A 22,898-nucleotide genomic window follows, 5' to 3' on the forward strand; every position below is an offset into this window, starting at 1 on the left:
AGCCAGTGGAGGGAGGTAAGAAGAGGTGTAACATGGGTGTATTTTGGCTGATTGAAGATGAGACGGGCTGCCATATTTTGGATCATCTGGAGTGGTTTTATGGTGACTGCAGAGGCTCCAGCCAGGAGAGAGTTACAGTAGTCGAGTTTGGAGATGACCATTGCCTGGACGAGGAGCTGCGTAGCCTGTTGTGAGAGAAAAGGCCGAATCTTGCGAATGTTGTAGAGAGTGAACCTGCAGGATCTGGAGATCGCAGCAACATGATGGTTCAAACTCAGTTTGTCATCTATCCAAACTCCAAGGCTTTTTGCAGATGCCGTGGGTGTTAACAGTAGCGATCCAATTTGAATTGAAAGGTTTTGCTGAGGGGAATTGTTGCCCGGAAAGATCAGACTCTCGGTTTTGGATAGGTTGAGTTGGAGGTGTCGCTCAGACATCCATGCCGATATGTCTGAGAGGCAGGCCGAAATTATCATCATGCATATTTTACAAAAACCCATAAATTGACAAATGAGTAAAAAAGAAAATCTTAATTTTATCCAGGACTTTAGACACAACAACACTTTGCAATGGCTTCAGTGAAAACGTCCTTCACAGACAGCACTGATAGCGGAAAAAATGGAAAAAACACCGAGTAGAAATAAGACAAAGCCTTGTCCATTAATCAGGACAAATGTGTCATTATTGCCACTTCAGTATCTTTCTTGCTTATGTTAAATTAAGATTTCCTCTTGCAAGACACAAAATGTTTAATCTCCCTCTTAAAGAATGTGCTCCGTGTTAGACTGGGCCTCTTAAACCATTGAGCGGTTTCTCTGTGCGGCGTCCCCATAATGACCTACCCTTGGAGCGTTAGCGTTTCTCTCCCTCTTTCTTTCTCTGCGCTCTCTTTTTCCCCCATTCACTGATTCTTTTACCTTTTTGTGAGCCAGCTGAGAATTCTCACACTGGCTATCCCATAATGCCTGGTGACATAAGAGGGTCTTGTGAAATGCATCACCCTCCACCGCTTATTTAAACAAAAGTACGAAAACATATTTCTCTCTATCCCACCCTTCTGTCTTGCTCTACAACACTTTGCGTCTGCCAGATTATTAAAATAGAACAAAAATTTCTACATTTCCACATAAGCACTTTGCTGCTGATGTAGGAGAACGTCACCTATTTTTCCATACAGGGCTCCTCTTCAGCTTTGCACAGCGGCCACAGTGGACAGAGTGCAATAAATTGTGACACTGTCCTCGGCTGAAAGGCCTCTTTGAGTGGAGACAGACTGACTGGAGCTCAGTGAAGGAGCTGATTAATCTTCTGCCGGTTGTGCTGCCCAGTCATGCTCCAGGAAAAAAAAGGAACGGGGCACATTTTTGCATTCCTGATGGATATGAACTATTACAGGTTGCTGGCTCAGATGTGGTCCCATTCTTCATGGTGAAGGATGTTTTATGGTGCTCTCAAACACAGTCTGGCAAGCATCCTAGTACATGCAGAAGCAGACTGAACAGTTAATCCTCCAAAAAATTACAAGCTTGATTGTAGGATCCTCTCGACAAAAGAAAGGTAAAATAAATCTGCAGGCCTTAAAGCTATGGCAAGTGATACTCTTTGATTGTTTTTTGGTTATCAACACTTACACAATGCAATATGTGTTCAACAAAATATAATATGTTTACTATACTTACCTCAAAAAGAAGCAAAACTGCCAGACAAAAAAGGTAATATTTGTTTTTCACTGTGGTATATCTGCAAGATATGGGTTACAGATCAATGCTAATTTATAGCTGCTTGCTGTGTATTAAAATTTCATAAATGTAGAATTGCATTATAGAAAGAAAAGGAGAGAATATTTTATTGTAGTGTGCTCCTTAGTATAGCAAAACACATAAATCAATAGAGCAATATTTGGTTTAGTGTACACACAATATAGTGTTCATGAGATATTACCGTAGTAGTTTGGTGCATTTTAACTGTGTCAGCACATGCTCAGCACTGTTTAGGCAAGAAGCAGTAATACATCTTAAGAAAAAATGTTTGCACTTTGTTCTTGTGGGGATTTATGAAAATGCATACTGGAGCAAAATTATGAGACAATTTAATTTACATTATTTGAACTAAATTGGATTAGGTAACTATGAGCATTGTTCTCTAAACAAAGACCTTCTGCTGAAATTGCACACTATTGATTGAGAATCTTTTGACCAACACACCTCCCACACAGTAAAAAAAATCATAAATTTAGATGTGACATATTGATATAGTTGAGTGCATTAGTGAGGTGGTCCACATAGAGCACAGCATGCAATGACTGATGGCACATAGATCTCCAAGTACTGGTGGGGTTTGTGTACTGGGGGTTGCCAGTAAATTTTTGAGACCCTGATAAGTGTTCTTCAACACTTTTACTCTTTACTCTTACTATGAAATTCAAAACATTACAGTTCCTAGAATTGACTATCAATGGACATGGATCTGCTGCTTTCTGTGTTAATATTGACAATATAAAATAACATGTACAGGCTCAGCACAGGGTCCTAAATCCATAAAATGCCAGAAATCATGTTGATCAGAGTGGGACACAATTGGTATAGCTCTACACACAGTGACATAGGATAAAGACATATCAGTGTCCAGTTCTTTGTTCTGTGTATGGTTGCACAGGATCAAAATTACAATGAAATGCATTGGACAAGATAAGAAACAGGTCTCTCAGCATCTTAAAAACAATTAAATAATTCAACTTAACTTCATAACGTATAATAAAACAAAGAAAGAAAATGTGCATGGGGTCTTAAGGCAAAAAGAAACAATGCAACTCAGCAGCAGTCGACCTGAAAGACTCTGTGGCAGCAACCAGGAACCAGTTCTCTCAAGTTTAATTGACAACAGAGGTATGGTTTGGGCCTAGACCTATTAACCATGTCTTGCCTGAAATAGAAGTGGCTGAAATGATGGGTTCTATTGGCCTATGTATATGCCTTGGCATTGTAAAACTTTACTTGCATGCAACTGTGATTGTTACACACTGCAAAGGCATTTTGATAATTGCAGGTTCTCCTCAGCGCACTTGCGTGCAATTATGCCATTTATCTGAATTTCCCTTAGCTCTTAGTCAGACAGAGATTCCTGGCAGCTGCTGGATTAAGTGGTTAAACATATGTGGGGTTCAAAATTAAGATGGCCACCCTCATAAAATCAAGCAGTGTTTTGAGCTTGTTAAAAGGGCTTGTTATGTTTTATTTGAGTAGATGGAAAAACATGGCACTTATCGAGCAAAATCGTTATTTTTGACTGTAGCAGATAGCCAGATAATTCTGTGTCTTCCAGCAGTTTATTGGTAATGCAATAATTGATTAATGGATTAGGGGTTAACTTTGGTGCAATCATAAATGCAATAATGAATTGCACTGGGGCTTTGGTGTTTTTTATGAGCCATGGAATCCACTCCAAATAATTATAGTCCACTGCTAAATGGTGTTAGTTAGGGATGAACGTCGACTACAGTAGAGCTTGTAAGAACAGTAGAAGGACAGTGCTCAGACAGTCATCGTGTGTGTGCGACTCTGCCCTCTTCCTTAGGGAATACCGTGAGAGATCACTGACCCCACTGCATTCACAAGCCATCGGTCCGCTCAGCCTGCATTCGCAATGAAGCTCTGTTTTAAAGATCTGGGGGGGGGGGGAAGAGGATCTGAAAGGGGAACAGAGGGTAAATTACAAGCAGAAGACCTCCTCTCTATTCTTACTGTTCGCCATTCAGAGCCGTGCCTTACGTTCCACACACTGTGGTGATGTGGTGAATGAACAGGAAGTAGGAGCGAGGCGGAGGGAGGGAGGTGACCCAGTTTTGGTCTTGACGCGTTTATAGATGATGGACACACTCCAGTGATTCGTCCTGCAGAACTGTAGCCTTGCTCCAGGCCTCCCTTTGAGTTCTGGGACACCCGAATAGGAGATGAAGCACACAATGTGCCTTGGTCTGGAGAAAGAAGGACATTTAGGCCTTTTCATCCCTCTGTTTCCTCCCTTCCTCCAATAGGGACAATGTTGAAACTTGAATCTGTTCAATTCACAGGGACCCATATGCATTGTCTCTACTAGGATCTAGTAGGATCAATACAACACTTAAGCACACAGATTCCGTGTAATTCTGTTTACTGCTACACAAAAGAGTACAAAACAGAGAGTTTAGACAACAGAGAATAATCTTTATAGTCCCCATTCAAACATGTCAGAATATTTCTGGTTAGTCATCAGAGTGTTATTGTGGATTTATTAAGTGAGGAGGCCAAAATGATAATCTCCACTGCTCAGAAGATAATTCTTCATCTGTCTCACAGGATTACCTGTACCCTGAGGCATTCTAAACTCTGCATATTAAAGGCAGTTTCTAAAATGCCAAAGCTAGTGTAACCATGTGACTGACCTAGAAAGTGCTGGTGTGACTATTAGACTGAGTACTATCAACATAAAAATATATAAAATACAGCTTTATTCATGAATCTCGATTAATAAAAAACACATAAGGCAATACAAGCCACTTAATTTGTTGAGTTAATGACAGAAATGACAGAAATGGTGAAAAGATTAAAAGGGGCCATAGATTACAACATTTTAAATGAAGAAGGAAACATGTCTGCATTTCACATGCCTAAGCACTTTTTCAGTGGTAAGAAGATTCTTTGAAAAAAAATAAAGAACTGTAATCCAGCGCTGTGTGTTATGGGTCTTAACAACTCTATGTAGTGCATATTTTCAGTTTTCATTTGTGTTCATTCACTCCTGCAAAGGAAATCCCAACAACATGCATTCACATGCAAATACAGGACCCTGGCAGCAAGAAGTAAATAATATCTTCATAAAGAAGCAGGAATAATATTTTAATTCTTTTGAAACCAGTAACAAATTTGAATAAAGACTTTTTCATTTGTTTTACTTTTCATAAAGAATCCCAAATTTAATTTATTACATTTGTACAGAAGAAAATCTCCTGAAAGGGGTCTGTTCTGTATACTTACTTTGCAGATTAGAGCCTTTCAGACATCTTGCTCTGTAATTACACAAGACTCCAGAGTCAGTGTATCTAGGACTCCAGCCCTGTATCTAGCATGTAACCTAGGCAACTTGAAAATCCCATGATGTGTGTATGTGGAGGTAAATATAGCTGAAGGAGCTTGCAAGGATGTAATCTGCAGGTTTTGTAATCTGTACAGCATCATTGGACCACATGGATCACAAGGTCAGACACAGATTTTTTATTTGCAAGAGTTAACAATGCAAATTCTGTCAGTTGTTCCGATATTAGTACATATCAACAGGTTTCAATGTCATTTCAATACCCAAAATCCACTTTTCTGTTGGATTCAGGGAAGGACAGTTGACCTATGATCTTAAAGGAAAATGCTCCTCTACACGAAAAGCAAATAAAAGGGAACAATAGTTCTCTTACGCATACATAATTAGTTCAAACCCTTAGAATGTGATACAAAACATATATAGAAACGTCACTCAACTCAACCAACCAAACTGAACATAATAGCGCAGAACATAGCAGTTTGCGAGCTCTTTTCATAAGACAGTACTCAACTTGGTGATATGGGGAAGTGGTCCCAGTCATGCACAAGACTGCATTCAAGTCCATGCCCAGGCCTGTCCCTGCTTGTGACGCAAGTCCACTGACCTGTATAGTCAATAAGCGGTTTAGCAGGGGCATTGATACACCGCAGTCACGAACCTCTGGGCCACGGACCGTATCCAGAGTGCGTGAGCTCACATACCACACAGCCGTGCAAGGCCCAGAACAGGGGGACATTGCCAACTATTTCCCACCTCTGCTCCAACTACGTCAGACTCACCAGAAGCTTGCTGCAGAGCAAGATCTCATTCAAATGAGCTGGCAGCAGCAGTGGGCAGCACGGGACAAACCACTTTCATATAGGAGCCAACGCGCTTCACTGTCTTCTTTTAAACTGGTGTAAATCTCTAATTACGTTTCTGCCGCGTCAGTGCGATCGCAGAGCTCGCCCTGTGACACGTGCCGTGCTCGACTCACCAGACCTCCTGGGGGGAAAAGCAGGGCCCATCTGTGCAGCAAGGCGCCAGAGATAAACACACAGATTTACTTTGTGTCTATTCCCTTTCCCATGCAATTTATCATCTTAAGAATTGTGGCCAGCTGTTACCTAAAATGCTATTGTTGCTATAAATGCTATAAATCCACAATGCTGCATACAATAGAACCATTTTTTCCAATTTATCTATATTAAACAAAGTGTAAAATTTCACTTGCACCAAATTGTAACGATCATTTGAATGACCAATCTATTATACACAAGCACATATCTCACAGGACCACAGTGAACGCAATGAGGTTTTTGAACATTTTATGACGTAAGGTATTTTCTTTTTTTTTTCCTTCCAAAGTTTAGAAGTTTAATTAGGAGGTAATATACAGTATATCCCAAAAGTGAGTACACCCCTCACATTTTTTAAGGTATTTTATTCTATCTTTCCCTGAGATAACACTGAATATATGACACTTTGATACAATTTAAAATACTCAGTGTACAGCTTGTATAAGAGTGTGAAATTTGCTGTCCCCTCAAAATAACTAAACACACAGTCACACAGCAATGGGGCAGTGGTGGCCACTGCTCCCGGGGCGCCTTTCATGGCTGCCCACTGTTCACTAAGGGTGATGGGTTACAAGCAGAGGACACATTTTGTTGTGTCACCGTGTGCTGTGCTGCAGTGTAAAACAATGACAAATATTTCACTTTCACTCCGTCCAAACAGCTGGCAACAAAATCTCTAAATTGTGCTGAAAGTTTCAATATTCAATGTTTTGTGTGGCCACAGTTATTTTCCAGGACTGCCTTAACAATCTTGGGCATGGAGTTCAATAGAGCTTCACAGGCTGCCACTGGAATCCTCTTCTACTCATCCAAAGTGGAGCAGGTGCATGTTAGAGACTTCCGTTTGGGAATCTTCAACAGATGCTCAATAGGGTTTAGGTCTAGAGACATGCTTGGCCAGTTCAGCACCTTTACCCTCAGTTTCTTTAGCAAGGCAGGAGTGTTAGGGGTCGATATCATGTTGAAATACTGCCCTGCGGACCAGTTTCTGCTTCATTATGTCACATGCAGCCTCAAACTATGACCCTCCCACCACCATGCTTCACTGTAGGCAAGACACTCCTCATCAGGTTGTGGCCACTCTTGACACCATCTAAACCAAATAAGTTTATCTTGGTCTCATCAGCAAACTGTTTGCTGGCTTTTTTGTGCACCAATTTGCAGTCTGTAGTCTGAGCTCTGACAGGCTCTGTTTCAGGGCGTTCATATTCTTCTTCCAGCCTAGGACATCTTTATATACAGTTGAGAAATGAGAACTTGTGGTCAATTCTCAAGAGGCAGGTAGACAAGCAAAAGCCCTTAAAAGCTCTGATTATGAAGGAATGGGTTGCCATCAGTCAGGATTTGGCCCAGAAGTTGATTGACAGCATGCCAGGGTGAATTGCAGAGGACAAACACTGCAAACATCGACTCTGATGTAATAGTCAATAAAAAACCTTTGAAACCTAAGAAAAGCTTGTGATTATTCACAACAGAAACAACTGATAAAACACTAAAGCAGCAAACTTTGTGAAAACCAGTATTTTTGTCATGACTTTGACCATGACTATAGAGCAACAGTGCTTATTTTCAGATCCTCATGGTTCTTTGCCATGAGTTGTCATGTTGAACTTGCAGTGACCAGTATGAGTGAGTGTGAGAGCGATAACACCAAGTTTCAAACACCCGGGGAGGGAAAACGGTTAACTGTGTGTGTTTAGTTATTTTAAAGGGACAGCAAATTTACACTCTTATATAAACTGTACACTGACTACTTTACATTGTATAATATCTTCAGTATTGTTCCAAGGAAATATACAATATAATATTTACAAAAATGTCAGGGTTGAGCTGACATTTTTGAGATACTGCAATTGTGATCACATTACGGATGTCCCCATAAGAATCACTTTCATGCGCAGATGTGGTCAAATGATTATCACGGCCATAAAGCATCATTAGACCGTGCATGACTAGCGCTGTGTGACTCCAGTTAGTCTGGGTTCAACCATGCAACACTTGACCTACATATTTTGCCCTGTGTGCAGAATACATCTGCTTTTGCATGTCAGTCCAAATGTTAGCATTATGCAATTGTTATATATTAGAATATGAATTTATGAATTTTCCAGGTTTGTTGGTACCTAATGGATACAGAAGTGTATAAGTATCAAGGATTTAAACAATTTTCAGAATTCCTGTGTCTGTGCATGTACTTTTGTGTTGGTGGGTTGGGTGGGGGTTGGGCTGGTCATTGTATAGATGAAAGGCTTGCAGATGGTGATTTGCTTTACCCCTCTGGGCCCCTCACATTTCCTGGTGGTGAAATTACAGCAATACAAGGCCAGCACACATCTCACTTTCCTCACTGCAGACAATAGTGGCTCAGACTTACTTTACCACAAAGGCTCCGAGATCAGGTTGTTTTGCTGGGGAGTTTTTTTTTATTATTTAATTTTTGTGTGTTTCTTTTCTCCAGTAATGCACGTGACGTGTGCAAAGAAAGAAAGAGCAGGGTGGGCAACATGAGATCTGGGAGTACTGTCTCCAGGTTACCCTTGGGGTGTTACAGAGGCACAGCACAATATGGAGATGAAAGCGGGTGTGAGGCTACCCCCCTTGAAACCAGAGCCTGCTCTGATCCATCAGACTGAGCCGATGTCCCTTATTTACACCCCTTATTTATCCAGTGTGTGTTTTGACTTTGCAGAAGTAGAGTCCAGATTTATGAACCGGGTCACTCCTCCACGCCGGATACGCTCAGCGTCGCCATTACTCACTTTAATTGCATATTGGAAAATTCAAGGGGCAATTAGCAAAACAGATAAGTTTGCCCACCGTGTAGATCTCTCATTTCAGCCATATCCCATCTTGTTCCTAAGGTCAATGTCCAGGGAAGAGGATGAAAACATTAATTGCCGTGCAATTCACAGTGTCGGCAAAGCATTTTCTTAAGGCGCCTCGGCTCAGCACCGCACAGCTCAGGGCTAGAGCGCATTGTGCACATATTGCTTTAATCCAGTGTTCACGCAACGGGAACTGCCTATTTCCCACCATCCTCTGCTCCTTTAATGACAAACAAGGGGGAGGTCTTGAGCACAGAAAGAGTTGGAGAGTGTGTGTATGTGTGTGCTTTCTGTATACCCTGTCATGCAGACGTGCCGTTGCACAATCATGGGCGTAAAACTGGAGCTGGAAAATCAAGTCAGCCACAAGCAGTTCTCGACGTACACTGTGACACAGACCCCGAGATGTCTTTCATTCTGGGAATCTGGCTTGCATTAAGTAAACATGGTCAAACCAGTATGAAGTGAATCGTTTCAGGGTTTTTTTTTTTCTGTCACTAAGCTCTGGCGGTTTAAATGATGGCCCCTGCTGGAGAGGCACGCTGCATTAACATGCCACCGAGTGTTTTACTGGTTTGACCCGGCCAGATTTGTTTGCAGTTTTTCATGCCTTGTGGTCCTGGCTCTTCCTACGCAGTAATACTTCTTCAACTGCTTGGTGATTCATGAAGCATAAAGCCCCGGTTTATCAACTGTTTTGGGGCTATTGCCCAAAAAAAAAAAAAAAAAAAAACAAGGCTGACTGATGGAAATAAAAGATCTTCTTTCAACCAAATCAAGTGGAGTTTTATTGAGATTAAGCTCCTGCTGTTTTCATTAGCAGTTTATGCTGTTGGGATTTTTTTTGGCCTACAGCATAAATGTTTGCAGAAAGATCTTGTCAATGATTAGACAGAGGCTGTTTTATGGCTTTATCTGTAAGATGGTCATTGCTGGGCTCTTTTTGTTATGATTGTCCATCCCGTGGCAGGAGTTCGAAATTGAAATTCACTGCTCTTTACCTTTGAACTTGCTAATGAAACATGTCTCGTCCTCCCTAAAGATTAGGGGGAATTCCTAAATTTGCGCACGGCTACATATTCTCAAGTGGAATAACAACACACTGACGGCCCCGATGTTGCGATAGTGCTCCACAGTTCACTTCAGCCCAGCCAGGAGGGAAACCGATGCAGAACGGCTTCCCAGAGTCTTGCTTTGGTGTTTCCAGTCAATTCTTGACTCACCAGGACTGATTAAAGACACTCATGAAGGCCACTCATGGAATCACGGGCTGAGGGGGAGATCAGAGAACAGACCATGGCCGCCCGCCTGCCAGTGGCAATTTTTTTTAGGAAGAAATGACTGGAAGGACTGGAGAGACCCAGAAGATTCTATGTGGAGTGCTGTAAGACTGAAAAGACGGTGTGAGGATTACAGCGCCCTGCCCAAAACCTCTCAGTTACACAAAAGGGCATCCCGAAAGACATTTCAGCACAAATGCTGCTCTTGCTGCTTCCCTCAATCCCTTCTTTCATGAGGACGCAGGCAAAAGCTCTGACAGCAAGTCTGTGAAAAGTGCCATTTCTTTCTCCAGCTCTAAATTATAACCATAATATACTGTTGCTATAACGACAGTCAAAGTGCAAGAACAACCAGCACAGGCATGCATATTCTGAAAAGAAACAGCAGGCAAGTGAAGCTTCGGCTTTCAAAGATGCTGGCAAGCATTCATTGTAATGCAACACCGCTTGGGTCGGGGTCGGCTGATGGAGGATTCCTGCGCTGCTGATTGGCTGAGAGAGACACACCTACGACACCCCCACAGCCGGCCCTGATGTGTGTGTTTCTGTGTGTGTCTCTGTACGGAACAGTTCTAGTTTACTGGGGTATCGGGTTGCCCAGCGCTGGCCCTTGAAAACTGCGCATTTCTCTTTTTCTCATGTCTCGGACTGTTAAAATCGGCACTGTGAAGAACTCAAATGCTCTAAAAATTCACACAAATCCTCAGAAAAGGCTTTTGTTTTGCCTTTTGCCTGTGTGTGTGCCTTTGGTCACCCTGGAATTGTGTAACATTGAATAAAGCCGCATCATGTTTTTATCAGTACCATTCAAAAAGCTTCTTTCAGCAAAGTAAAGAAAATAAAATGCTTACAGTGTTAGCCTTTTGTTCACCTAATGTAAATACAGTCTACACCGTTTTCCTAATATCAGCTTCTGTGACCTTCTATCCATTTATATTCTGTATTTTTTTGTTCCACATTGTAAGTATTATGTCTGGAAAATGATAATTGCATATATATTTTTGTTGTTGATGATGTATGATCTGTGATCACTAAACCAGCTTGTTCCAGTTCCATCTGAAGCAGGGTTAGTGTTATTTCCAAAATTCGTGGGTATATCTGATCCGGAGAACGTAGTGGTGTCCGCGTATAAAGGAGTCTGTGTAATCTTCATTCCGAGGATTATTAATTCTGCGCCTCACTGGAAATAAATCAGGAAGCATTATTAATATTGCATACGAGTACAGAGATACCATAAGCAGGCTTATACTAAAGTTGTGTATCGGCTTCTCACTTGAAGAGGTGTTAATTACACCCCTCCTCCCACACCCACAAACCATGGTGACCCACGAGTTTCTTCTGTAGCATGAAACAGGAAATAAATGGTGCTCTTATCTCCAAAAATATGGGGATCATACAAAAACATCGGCCCTGGGTCCCCTGGCGCCTTAACAAGGATAACACGGCGCTTTGTAAATTTGGCTAGTTTTATACCTTCCAGCTTGGTTGTGCATAGCTACGTATCTGCCGAGTGACATTTTATTCGCTGTAGCCGCTCGCTCCAGCCCGCCTGCAGCTGCGGCCGCCAGATCTGACTGTGGACGGGGACGTTCGAGCGTCATACAAACACTTATCTGGTGTCAGCCATGTTATTTAACAGCCCAGGAAGGATGGCGGTTTCTAAGATTTCTGTGGCAAGTCCTACACAACAACATGTCCGTCTCATTAATGCGGCGTGCTGAATGGCAGGTAAAGAACATCTGCTAGCGCTCGGTTCCTGATGCAAATGAACATCAACGAACGCTCACTGCAGTGATATTCCGTCGCCGGGCCGACCTGTGCGGCTCAGTTTGCAACATGCACCTGGCAACGTAGAAACCATTTCACCATGAACCGGTGCTAAATATACCCTTGCCAGGAAGCTTTTCTGTTGATTTGAAATAAGTGTTCTGTTTCCCTGCATCCAAATCACCTGCCAGCTGCAGTGTAAATAAGAAACGCGCCTCCTGCGCGACACAGGAAACGTTATTAGCGATAAAATCAAATAAACTCCGCTCCCCGCAGCAGTGAGCGATGTGGCATGAGCCGAGGCACGGCTTCAATTTCCTCGGGGTTTCCGCTGGCACTCGTGCCTTTACGCCCACGTGCGCCCTTTTCCATGTACCTTTCCTACGAACCAGTTTGGAGGTGCGTCGGCTCGCTCTGTTTATCCCCCCCAGACCTCGGATTGCGCGTTCGACGCGTGGGCCGGCTTTTCATCAGCAAAACACGGTGTTCCAGTCAGTTGATGGCATGCGGCTGTCCTCACAGCCTTTCCAGCCCCAGCCCGACAGAACGAGCGGAAGCGGACTGATGATTTGGTTCATAAATTAGAATAGGTTATGGGTGTAACGCGCCGCATTGTATGGTGCAGATGAATGAGTGCAGGTCACTTGCTCGTCCACATTAGTGACACCGGGTCAACTCCAAATGTTTTGTAGGACATTTTAGAGGTGCTGGACGGCCCTATCAGGTGGACATATCTACAGTGACGAAGTGGAAGAGCTTTCGATGTCAACTTATGACACCTTCCCACTGTGCAGTGGCGAGATAAGCAGTGTGTTCTGGAGTAGATGTGAATGCTGATAAGGACATGTGATACCTCAAAGTCTGGTGGTGCACACCCCTAACCGCTTAAAACACACACACACACACACACACACACACATGGCTACTACTATTTTTACTCTGAGATGAGCAAATACGTTCAGCTAGATCTGGGGGGTGTTTCACAACGAAATTTCCCAAGATGTAACTTTAAACCAACAACAAACTGGAGGAGAGTCTAAGAAGAAGACAAAGAGGAAGAAAAAGAAAAAGTGATCTGTGGAACATGAGGAGGCCTACGAGATGCTCCTGCTGGACGGTTACCCAGCGAACTGAGGAATCCTGTTTCACGAACACCCCTCTGCTCACCTACCCTCATAAAGTAAACACTGGCCGGGGTGGGGGCTCTGCAGGATGAGCTGCTCGCAAATCCGTGTGAAGGACACAAAACGCAGGGGCCTCTGCGGGCACCAGGCCGTCTGTCCCGGCTCCCTCAGACCTGCTCTGTTTCAAGACGAGGCCTGTGCACACGCAGCAGCTTAACATCTGCTTTCCCCATCGCTTCGTCGTATCTCTTTCTGCGCTGCATTTCAGCCCCTCTCTCGTCGCTCCGGCTTTTACCAGGACGCCATAAATAGCGCCAATGTTTCTACCAGCACAGCTGGCCCGCCATGTTTCAAGAGCACGGGAAGATTAAACAAGGGGAAAAAAGCCATTTATTATTATCAGACTCTATACTTGTCGGGAGAACGGGATCCCAGGCGACTTTAACGGCTGCAGAGTGCACAGCGTCTTATTTTAAGGATGTGGTAGACTCTGGGCTTACAGAAGAGATTCAGATTGTTTATGTGCAAAAGATAAATACACACACAGACCCGGCAGCACTTATTATACACACAGCCTCCACCAAGGTTGCATATCTCCTCCTGTAATAACTCTAACCGAACCAACATGGGTCATATGCACCAGAAATGAAGAAATATAATAACATGCGTTTTTTTGTCTTCTATTAAACATGGTACACTTTAAATTGATATTTTTGACCAAGCACAAACACAGCCCTGTGACCAGGCTGCCATGGAGACCGAGCAGCACACATAAAACACTGTTTGCCAAACCCCAGTTTGCAGCATAACTCATTTAACTCAACTTAACTTGACAAACATTGAGCGGCATGTGCAGCGGCTGTGTGTGTGCACAGATGGAGACGAAAGATAATCTCACTTGGACCCTGGGTCAGGACAGCTCACGCTTGTTGGACCGGATTTGCCGGAGTCCACAGTTGTCGCTGTCGGCTCAGCGGAGGTGTGGTGAAGCGGTTCGGCTCCAGCTCACATGCCCCAGTGGAAGGCTGGGTTGGAGTGGAATTGTGAGACCATGTGCAGTTACTGAATGTATTGGGGGGGGTGCGTTTTTTTATTTATTTTTTTTTGTGGGATTGAATGTGTTCCATATGTCCCGCATGCCGCTGTTCAAATGTTTAAATGCACCCAATTAAAATGGCTCACTGGGGACATCTTTTGAACAGTCCCTTTTCAGCTCTTCTCGTAAAAGCTACATGGGAGCCTCCTATCCATCGTAATATTTCTCGTCCTCAGCCGGAAGAAAGGCCAACCACGTCTCAGTCCTTACAGATCCACTGCATTAAAATGTTTTACGTACATGCACAAGCTACTGCCTGCAAAGATGACGAACAAGGTTTGGACGAACGCTGTTTCCTTTCCTGCGCAAAATGTTGCAATTAGCAAGCGATCGCGTTTCCTTGAAAAAGTCTGCCATCCTCACAAAGAGGAGCACCTTGGGTGCAAGTGTTGGTGTGAAGCGAGCAAAGACGTATGCACACAGAGGTCAACGGCCATGAAGCTGGCAGGAAAAAAAAAAAAGCACAGAAACTGTGTCGCAATGTAAAATCAGGCGCTATTCGGAAAGGAACAGCCTCTCTTTGTGCTGCCCCCTGCGTTAATCAGATATGCGCGGCGGCCCGCGGCTGCTCTGCCAGTCGGTAATTCAATCGGCTGGATTGATAGAACTGAAAGGGAGTGGCGGAGCTGGATAAATGAGTCGAAGTTTGCGGCGCACAAACCCCCGCCCTCAGACATAGCTCGCAGGAGTCATGCAGTTTCATTGAATTAACAGATTACTGTTTGACCTGTAAACAGTCCAATAATTGTGAAACCTTGCTGCGAGTTGGCCAGTAACTCGAGGTCTGCATTTTACGGGGGGTGGGGGGTGGGGGTGGTGAGGAGTTGAGGGTGGGCAGCATTTTTTTTTACTGCCTGGTCACACAGTCAGATGCCATCTGCTGTTTTTGCAGCAAAGGCCTTCAGAAAGCTGTGACTGCGTTTTTTTTATTAATATTTAGCGATTTACATCATTTTATCATTATTTACGAATGTCAAGAATATCCACTTTACCTGTTTTGGTAAAGTTACTTTTGATAATAACTGTATATTATATAACTAGCTGAAGCAGGATTATTCTGTAAGACAATGCAGGGTTTCAGAACTGAAGCCACCTCAGTGTCTATTATTTATGATCCTGACAACTATTTAGGTCACAGGACATCTTGGCAGCTGCCATATAAAGTCTGTATGTAAAGTGATCTGATCTGTGACGGAGTCTCCCGGCAATATAAACATGGCTGAAGCAAAACTTTGACATTCCCATGACACTGAAGCCCCTCATGGTTTCTATCCTAAACACACATCTGTAACTTGTGTTTAGCACCTCTGTATGATAATAATAGTATGTACTGGTAGTAGAAGGGTTCAGATGAAGTGTGTGTGATAGAAATTTGATAGAGTGAAGTGATTGTCACTTGTGTTACACAGCAGCACAGCACACAGTGAAATTTGTCCTCTGCATTTAACCCATCACCCTGAGTGAGCAGTGGGCAGCCATGACACTAACCACTGTGGTGGACAGCAATGGGACTACAAGGTCCTCAACATCAGTGAGACTCCAGTGGAGAGGGTGAGCAGATATAAGTGCCTTGGTGTTCAAATCTCGAAGGACCTGACATGGTCTGAGCACATTCAGGTTCAGAACAAAAGGGCAAAACCAGACAGCTGAGAAAGTTCAAGGTTTCTTCAGATATCCTACGGACCTTGTACACTGATGCAACGGAGAGCATCCTGACACAAAGACCTACAGAGAGTGATCCATGCAGCAGAATGCTGCTGCAGGTCACCTCTTCCATTGTTGCAGGACATTTACTCCAAGAGATGCAGGACAGGGCCATCAAGGTTCTTAAGGACAAATCACACCCAAACAGCAGCCTGTTTCAACATCTAAAATGAGGCAAAAGACTCCAAAGGACTGAGACACTCAGTTGGAGTTTTTAACCTCAGGCTATAAGGGTGCTGAACCAAAACATGCCACCAAACCACACACCCCGACAATAGTTCATTGTTGTTGTCTGTTCATCTGATCACTACCCTGCAATCTGTCACTGCTGGTCATTGCACAATCAATGCACTTTATTTTGGAATCACTACACTGTAACTCACACAGGGCCTAGCAGGTAAGGAAACAGACCCATAATCAGAAGGTTGCTGGTTCGAATCCTGAGCTGCCAAGCTGCCACCGTCCCCACACACTGCACTCCGGGCGCATTAATTTTACATTCTGCTACGTGCTGTGTCAATGCAGTATCCATACCCACTGCCCGGTATTGAACATTAATGTTTGCTTGCATTTTTAGCTTGCTAACTTTTTTACTAGCCTTTTATTCTATTTTATTTATTTTTATAACCTGAATAATCTTTAACTATGCACAGCCAAAACAGAGCGGTTCAGGATGCATTTTGTACTGTTATATCTATGCATCTGACAAATCAAAATCTTGAAACTTGAATCTCAATTCACCATACACTGTAAAACCTTTAAAAAAGTCAAATAATAATTATACATATAGCAAACCATAACTGTGTAAGTTTTGATTCAGAATGCATTCATCACTTAACATTTCATACTATTTTAAACCTCTCAGCAATCTTGAGAGCACATTTCCATGCCTCAGCATGACAACACAGAAAATAACATATAAACAACAGAGCTTTGGACACTTCCACTGTGTCCCATAATTCCAGTTTGTTTATCTTAAACTGCAGCTAAAACTCTAGCAGTAACTGTAGGCACCTCAGCTATAACGGCAGATTGTAATGTATAATCCCAGGTATAAATCATGTAAGCACAAACAGGCCCAAACTCCCACACTTCTTCTGCACTCCAGTGGGCTACTAAGAATGACCACGTACTCCCTGTGCATGTTCTGTGAAGGGTTAGAGCCCCCCAGTGACGACTTAGGCCAAACCATCCTTTTTTTAAAGTGGTGAACCCTGTGTGAACTTTCTACGCCGTGATAGTCATCGGTGGAGGCAGGAGCACACAGAACAAATGCAGTATTAAAGCACCATCTGTTTCTCTTCATACAATCTGATATCCCACAGCCCCGGCCCACCTGTGTCTAACGTGATACCCACTATTATGTTGCACATAATGTTGTCCACAGAATATTGTTAATTCTTTGTCGCCAGGAGAAAAAGTGGCTAATGTCCTATGCAGAGGCTCTGCATTTATTCACACGTTACCAGCCTACTCAGGCTGGTCTGTTCACTGTATACCATTAAGTGTAATCAAGTCCGTGGTTGAGAATGTACTGTACAGTCAACGCACATTTCAACATTTTCAACACAACAAACAGCATCACACATATAAAAAGGCAGAAGTTTATATTACAGTGGCCTTGTTCTGCATATATGTGTATCAACACCATTAAGAGCTGTGTAACTCTTAACCTTGAACACAATACATGTACTCCCATTTAGTTACAAGGTACTTACTATGTATTATGTAAAACAAAGCATGACCCAAAAACATTATGTTCTGTTACCATTGTGCTGACCATGGCCATTCATGTCAACAGGGCATGTGGGATCTTTATGGAGGTCTGCATGACTGGAAAATGCAGACACCTGAATGCCAGGGAGCAGACAGGCCCCTTTCCAGCTATGTGATCAGTGCTGCCCTGCAGCCCTGGGCGGCTCAGAACCCCATACACCGTTAAAGTTTATGGTAAAAATAGCAGCAGTAATAGGAATGGTAGGGCATGTTTGAGCACAATAACATGAAACCGAGGAAGAGTTATTATCATTCCAAGTTCCTAGAAGTACAAAAGTACGAGAACAAAACACCAAGACTGTAAAGAGCACTCAGACAGTCCTACATACTGTCATTTTAAAGTTTCCCGTGCCACCGCCACGCCCCTGACAGTTTCATCTCTATTATTATACATGGATGCAGTTTATTTATACAGTTTGAAAATGTTTAAATTCTGTTAATGTTCTCATTTACAAAAATTTTCATCATGCTTTTTACTCTATCATGAGAACCATCAGCCACCCAAGATCCTGCTCTCATACATGTTGTTTTTTTTCACCACATTAATAGCAGATTTATGACTTCCTGGTAAAAATGTTCTGCTTTCATTTGTGCTTAAGCCCATGGCCGGCAGACTCTGAATAGAAGCTCTTGATGCTGACCTGCTTCAAGGGTTTATGTTGATGTCAAATTCAAATCCTCCAACCTCAGAAAGTCCAAGTAAATGTCCAACTTTCCGCATGTGAATTCCCCAACGATTTTTCATGTCACGGCTTCTGCTTTTCAGGGTAGCGGATGACAGGAACAACACCCAGAGCGAATAATTTGTGGAAATTGAGTCTTGCTGTACATGGGTTTGTTTACTGGTCAGGGGAGCACGGAAAATAACAGAAAATAACAAAGTGTCATGAACACACTCTAATATTACCTGACAATCACTTATTATATAACTGCAATCTGCAAATGTGAGCAAGGCACATTTCATCTGCCCCAGCATGCAGAAAAACAGCGAAATGGATCTGTTCCGAAGCCTGGTATCAGGGAACATCTGCAGCTTTGGGATTGTGTCACTGCCATGCTTCATCATGTTTAAAAGCCGCCAGTGGCGGATTGGACTATTTTCACCTTCTCAGGGGAATTACCCTCATTAAACTCATAAAACCTGGGCACGGTATGGCACCCAGAGCACGCGCAGGCTGAAAGTCATGACAGCAGCTGCCAAGGTGACTGACTGGTGAGAGATGAACTGGGATTATGACTAGGAAAGTTTTGTCGGAGCACATCCCTGCAGGTCACTGAGAGTTTATTTGTGAGAGGAAATGTCAGCCTGCCCTCAGCTCAACAACTGTTCGTTGTGCTCATTTAACTTCAGCTGACTGTGACATGAGGAACACACTGTTGCGCAGCAGAAGGGGCTTCGAGATGTCCAACAAAAGCATTAGAATCACATTGCTCAACCTCACTGTGAAACTCATTCTGTTGTATAATGTTGGACTGCGATGCTTCAGTTCTCAGCGTATTGTATTCCATTTTCTGGATATTAATGTCCCAACCCAGTCGGAGTCCAGGTCATAACAAAATCATGGATAATGCTCATTATCATATCAGCAAAAATCACAAATGTGTCCTAAAGCAATATGGACAAAAGCAATATAAACAAGTTTGAATGCAGAACGTACAGTACGATTCCGAGTCTGATAAATTCCGGCTGAGAACAGATGGCAAAATTATTATTGGATGCCAACAGTCCAATCTTTATGTTATAAATGAGCTGATAGCATTTAGAGCCCTGAATTGGTCTGTTGACTTGTGATAAGTTATCAGTGCTGTTTCTGAAACTGGAATTTCGTGGGGGAAAATGAACACAAAGTCACCGAGAGCACAATGGCAGTGCAGCAACAGGGTACAGGCCGTCGGTTTGCGGAAAGGGTCAGGTGTGTCACGTGATTCCATCTCATGACTTGATGAAAAAATGAATTTTAAATCACAACCTGTTTTAGTGCTATGAGAACATAGTTAGGTAATTTAAGTGTTTACGGCATGTGTCATAAGGACTCAGGGGAGGAGTTGTGGTATATTGGTTGACTGAACGGTCGCATGATAAGGCTGCAGGAAACGAGAATGTACGAGGAGAGCGGAGAAAGGAATATGGCCTGGAATATGAGCCTCAGTTGTTTTATGCCAACAATTCACGCTTTCATTACATCCCACCTTGACTTCTGTAATTCATTGCGTTTCAGGATCAGCCAGGTATCTCTAGCTCGCCTACAAATGCAACTGCACGATTTCTCAGTGGTAACCCTGATCTTAGCCTCACCACACTGGCTCCCTGTCTGTTATAGAGTCCGTTTTAAAATGATCTGTTTATCTGTTTTTAAATCACTGAATGTCTCAGCTCCAGCCTATTTGTCAGGCCTACTCCATTCTTAAACTCCACCCCGTTCTCTCAGGTCTTCAGACCAGAGACCATTGTCTGTTTGTCGGTCACATTACAAGCTCAGAGGCGACAGGGCCTTTGCAGTGGCCGCCCCACGTCTATGGAATGACCTACCAATCAGTGTCAGACAGGCGCCGTCAATCACAGTGTTTAAAATGCTGTTTAAAAACTCGCTTTTACACCCTGGCTTTTAACCCAGTGTGACGTGGTTCTTGTACAGTGTTCTTATGCCGTGTTTTATGTTTTATGTTATATCTTGTGCAGTCCTCTCTTAACTCTTTAAACATGTTGCCTTAAATATTCTCTGTTTAATTCAACCCCTTGTTTAATTCAAATTGCTGCAAGTTGTATTTATTCTGATTCTTAATTTTTAATGAACTTTTGTCCATGTCTGTTTTGTTCCTGGTAATTTCACTTCTTTTTTATTTTAATGTACAGCACTTTGGTCAGCTCCTGTGTTGTGTTAAAGTGCTTTGTAAATAAATATGGTGTGGTATGGTGTGGTAACAAATTCTTCAGCCAGCAGCTCTTAATGAAAATGTAAGGAGCGCCTTTTGCACTGCAGATATAAACTGTGCTCTGCACCAATGCCCATCTTCTGAACACCTGTCAGTGCCCCACCGTCAGCAGAATTCTACATGGGTCCCAAGGTCAGCACAAACATGCAAAGGTCCTGTTGTCATTAAAAGGTGATCAAAGCGCCCATTTAACCATCATCTCACAAGCCTGAAAATGTCCCGTTGTAACAGCTAGTTCATGACCAGTCCGTCACAGGTACCTGGCATTCCTATTAGATGAACAGAGCTTTTCTGTGTTGAGTTTCAGAAGTGACCCAACAAAATAGACAAATAATTTGAGATGTTCACCACTGCGGGTCTCGGTTTGACTGGGCCGTAAATGCCCTGAGCTTCAAAGCCTCTTCAGTTAACGGCCGAGATGCAGCATCCTGTGCTGATGAAAGGCACATCTGTGGTCCACGTGTCCCACTTGCCTGTTCAGAAAGCAAGAGGCTGACAGGCCAAGTGAGGTAAATCCAGCAGTAATAACATTATACAACGCAGCACTTAACCCCACTTACTGAAGTAAGTTCATTACCTTCTAATCAGTGCCTCCCTGCGACGGCTGATGCGGCATCGCTCCCTCAGCACGTTTGTGCGGGACGGCCAGAACAAGCATCAGGAACTGTGTTCAAGCTGAAGGGACTGATGACGGGTAATGTGCTGGTCACTGGGTACATGCGTCAAACAGTGGCAATCAGAAAAACGTCCTGTGCAAATGACTGCTTCTGAAATAATATACATTAATCATAAAATGATTCATATTTGAATGTATAAATGCATACAGACACACACAATGTTTCATACTATAAACAAATACTAATGTCCAAACGCGCACAGCACTATATAATACACAGGAAGAGCATGAAGTGGGATGGATTGTTAGAGTTTTGACATAAGAAGAATAATACTGTGTGAATATCCTTTCTGATCACACGTGAGACTTCAGAACCATTAACTGAAGTGACACACGCACTCCCAGTCAGCAGTCTGTCAGAAGTCAGCAGTCTTCACCAATCTTTCCTATGAGGCAATGCATTTATTTTTCTCATACAAACATGAAGAAAAGTAATGAGACACATAGGCCCTTGGGGCAGTGAGATAACTGTCTCGTCCTCGTTCCAACATCAAGTTCTTCTGCATTCCGCACGGGCGCACGGGCAAGCCACACAAATAAAGGTGCATTCAAATCTGTTAAGCAAACAGTTCTATTTAGGCCCGCTATTTTTTGCTGCAGACACATGGGCTGTCCGGTTCAGTTTAGAAAATCTAAAATTATGTTCATACTTATTTTAGATCCATGGGGCTTGAGGCAGATTTCATTAGAGAAAGTCGAAAAGCCGTGCAAATCCAGTGTTAAGAAGGGACAAAATGGTACATAGAAGATTTCGCATGGTCCTGCAAATTGTGTGTGTAACTCACTGGAACTGGCGTTACATATTCCATAAAATTCCAATCTGTGGGACATTGAACTTTAGACTTTTCCCCGTTTATTTTTTTTTTTCAGAAAATGGACAGAAAGTTCAGTCATCTATAATCCATTTGCTGTGGTACCAAGAGATTTCGGTGCCTGCCGTGGGATTGGCAGCCTCACCCTGGCCAGATGACTCTTATGCAAGATGTACCAGCTGTGTGATGCTGAGATTGGACTTTGAATGAACCATCTCGGCCACCATTGCTCTCATACAGAAACAAGTATGATGGAATGAAACTAGAGCTGACAGACTGATACACAATTGTCGTTTTTCTTTATTATGCCTGTTATTCTTTATAAATGGCTGTGTGCAACTGTTAAGATTACACCCCACTGCAGCCAGTCAAGTATGCCTGAACAGGGACAGATTAACATTATCATGCAAATGTTTTTTATCGCAGACAGATAAGAACAATTTTTTGGAGAAAAAAATTTCTCGCAAACATTTGTGTTTTCATAGTAATGTCTACCACATGCAGTTGGATATGGGTGTGTTTATTATTATAAAAGTCGAGTGGGTTGCATTTAAAAAATTAAAATGATACAGCATTATGAAACAATGTTTCTTCTAGGACCATGTAGACTATGAGTATTCAGCCTTTTCCTGGGAGACTCCCAGGTTCCTGAGAAAAGATGGCCATTCAGGTCTTTCCCACTATTTCAAATTCCCACACCAAAAGGAGTTTCCTGTAGTGTGACACATGATATTTTGCTTCAAAAATAAAGACAATCTTGCAAACTTTGCTCTGTA

At 42.9% G+C, this 22,898-nt stretch overlaps 1 protein-coding gene across 1 annotated transcript in view; it reads right to left on the minus strand.

Moving 5' to 3' along the window:
* Nucleotides 1–14,150, minus strand: part of pik3r1 (phosphoinositide-3-kinase, regulatory subunit 1 (alpha)) — a 40,645-nt gene extending 26,495 nt beyond the window's left edge. The window contains exons 1-3 of the mRNA XM_028972575.1: nt 14,023–14,150; nt 3,768–3,973; nt 3,598–3,685 (exon numbers count right to left, since the gene is read on the minus strand). The gene's annotated coding sequence lies outside the window, so the exon portion shown is untranslated. The remainder of the gene's footprint in view (nt 1–3,597; nt 3,686–3,767; nt 3,974–14,022) is intronic.
* Nucleotides 14,151–22,898: the final 8,748 nt, after the last annotated feature.

This window comes from Denticeps clupeoides, chromosome 3 (assembly GCF_900700375.1).
Source record: "Denticeps clupeoides chromosome 3, fDenClu1.1, whole genome shotgun sequence".
Taxonomy (NCBI): Eukaryota; Metazoa; Chordata; class Actinopteri; order Clupeiformes; family Denticipitidae; genus Denticeps; species Denticeps clupeoides.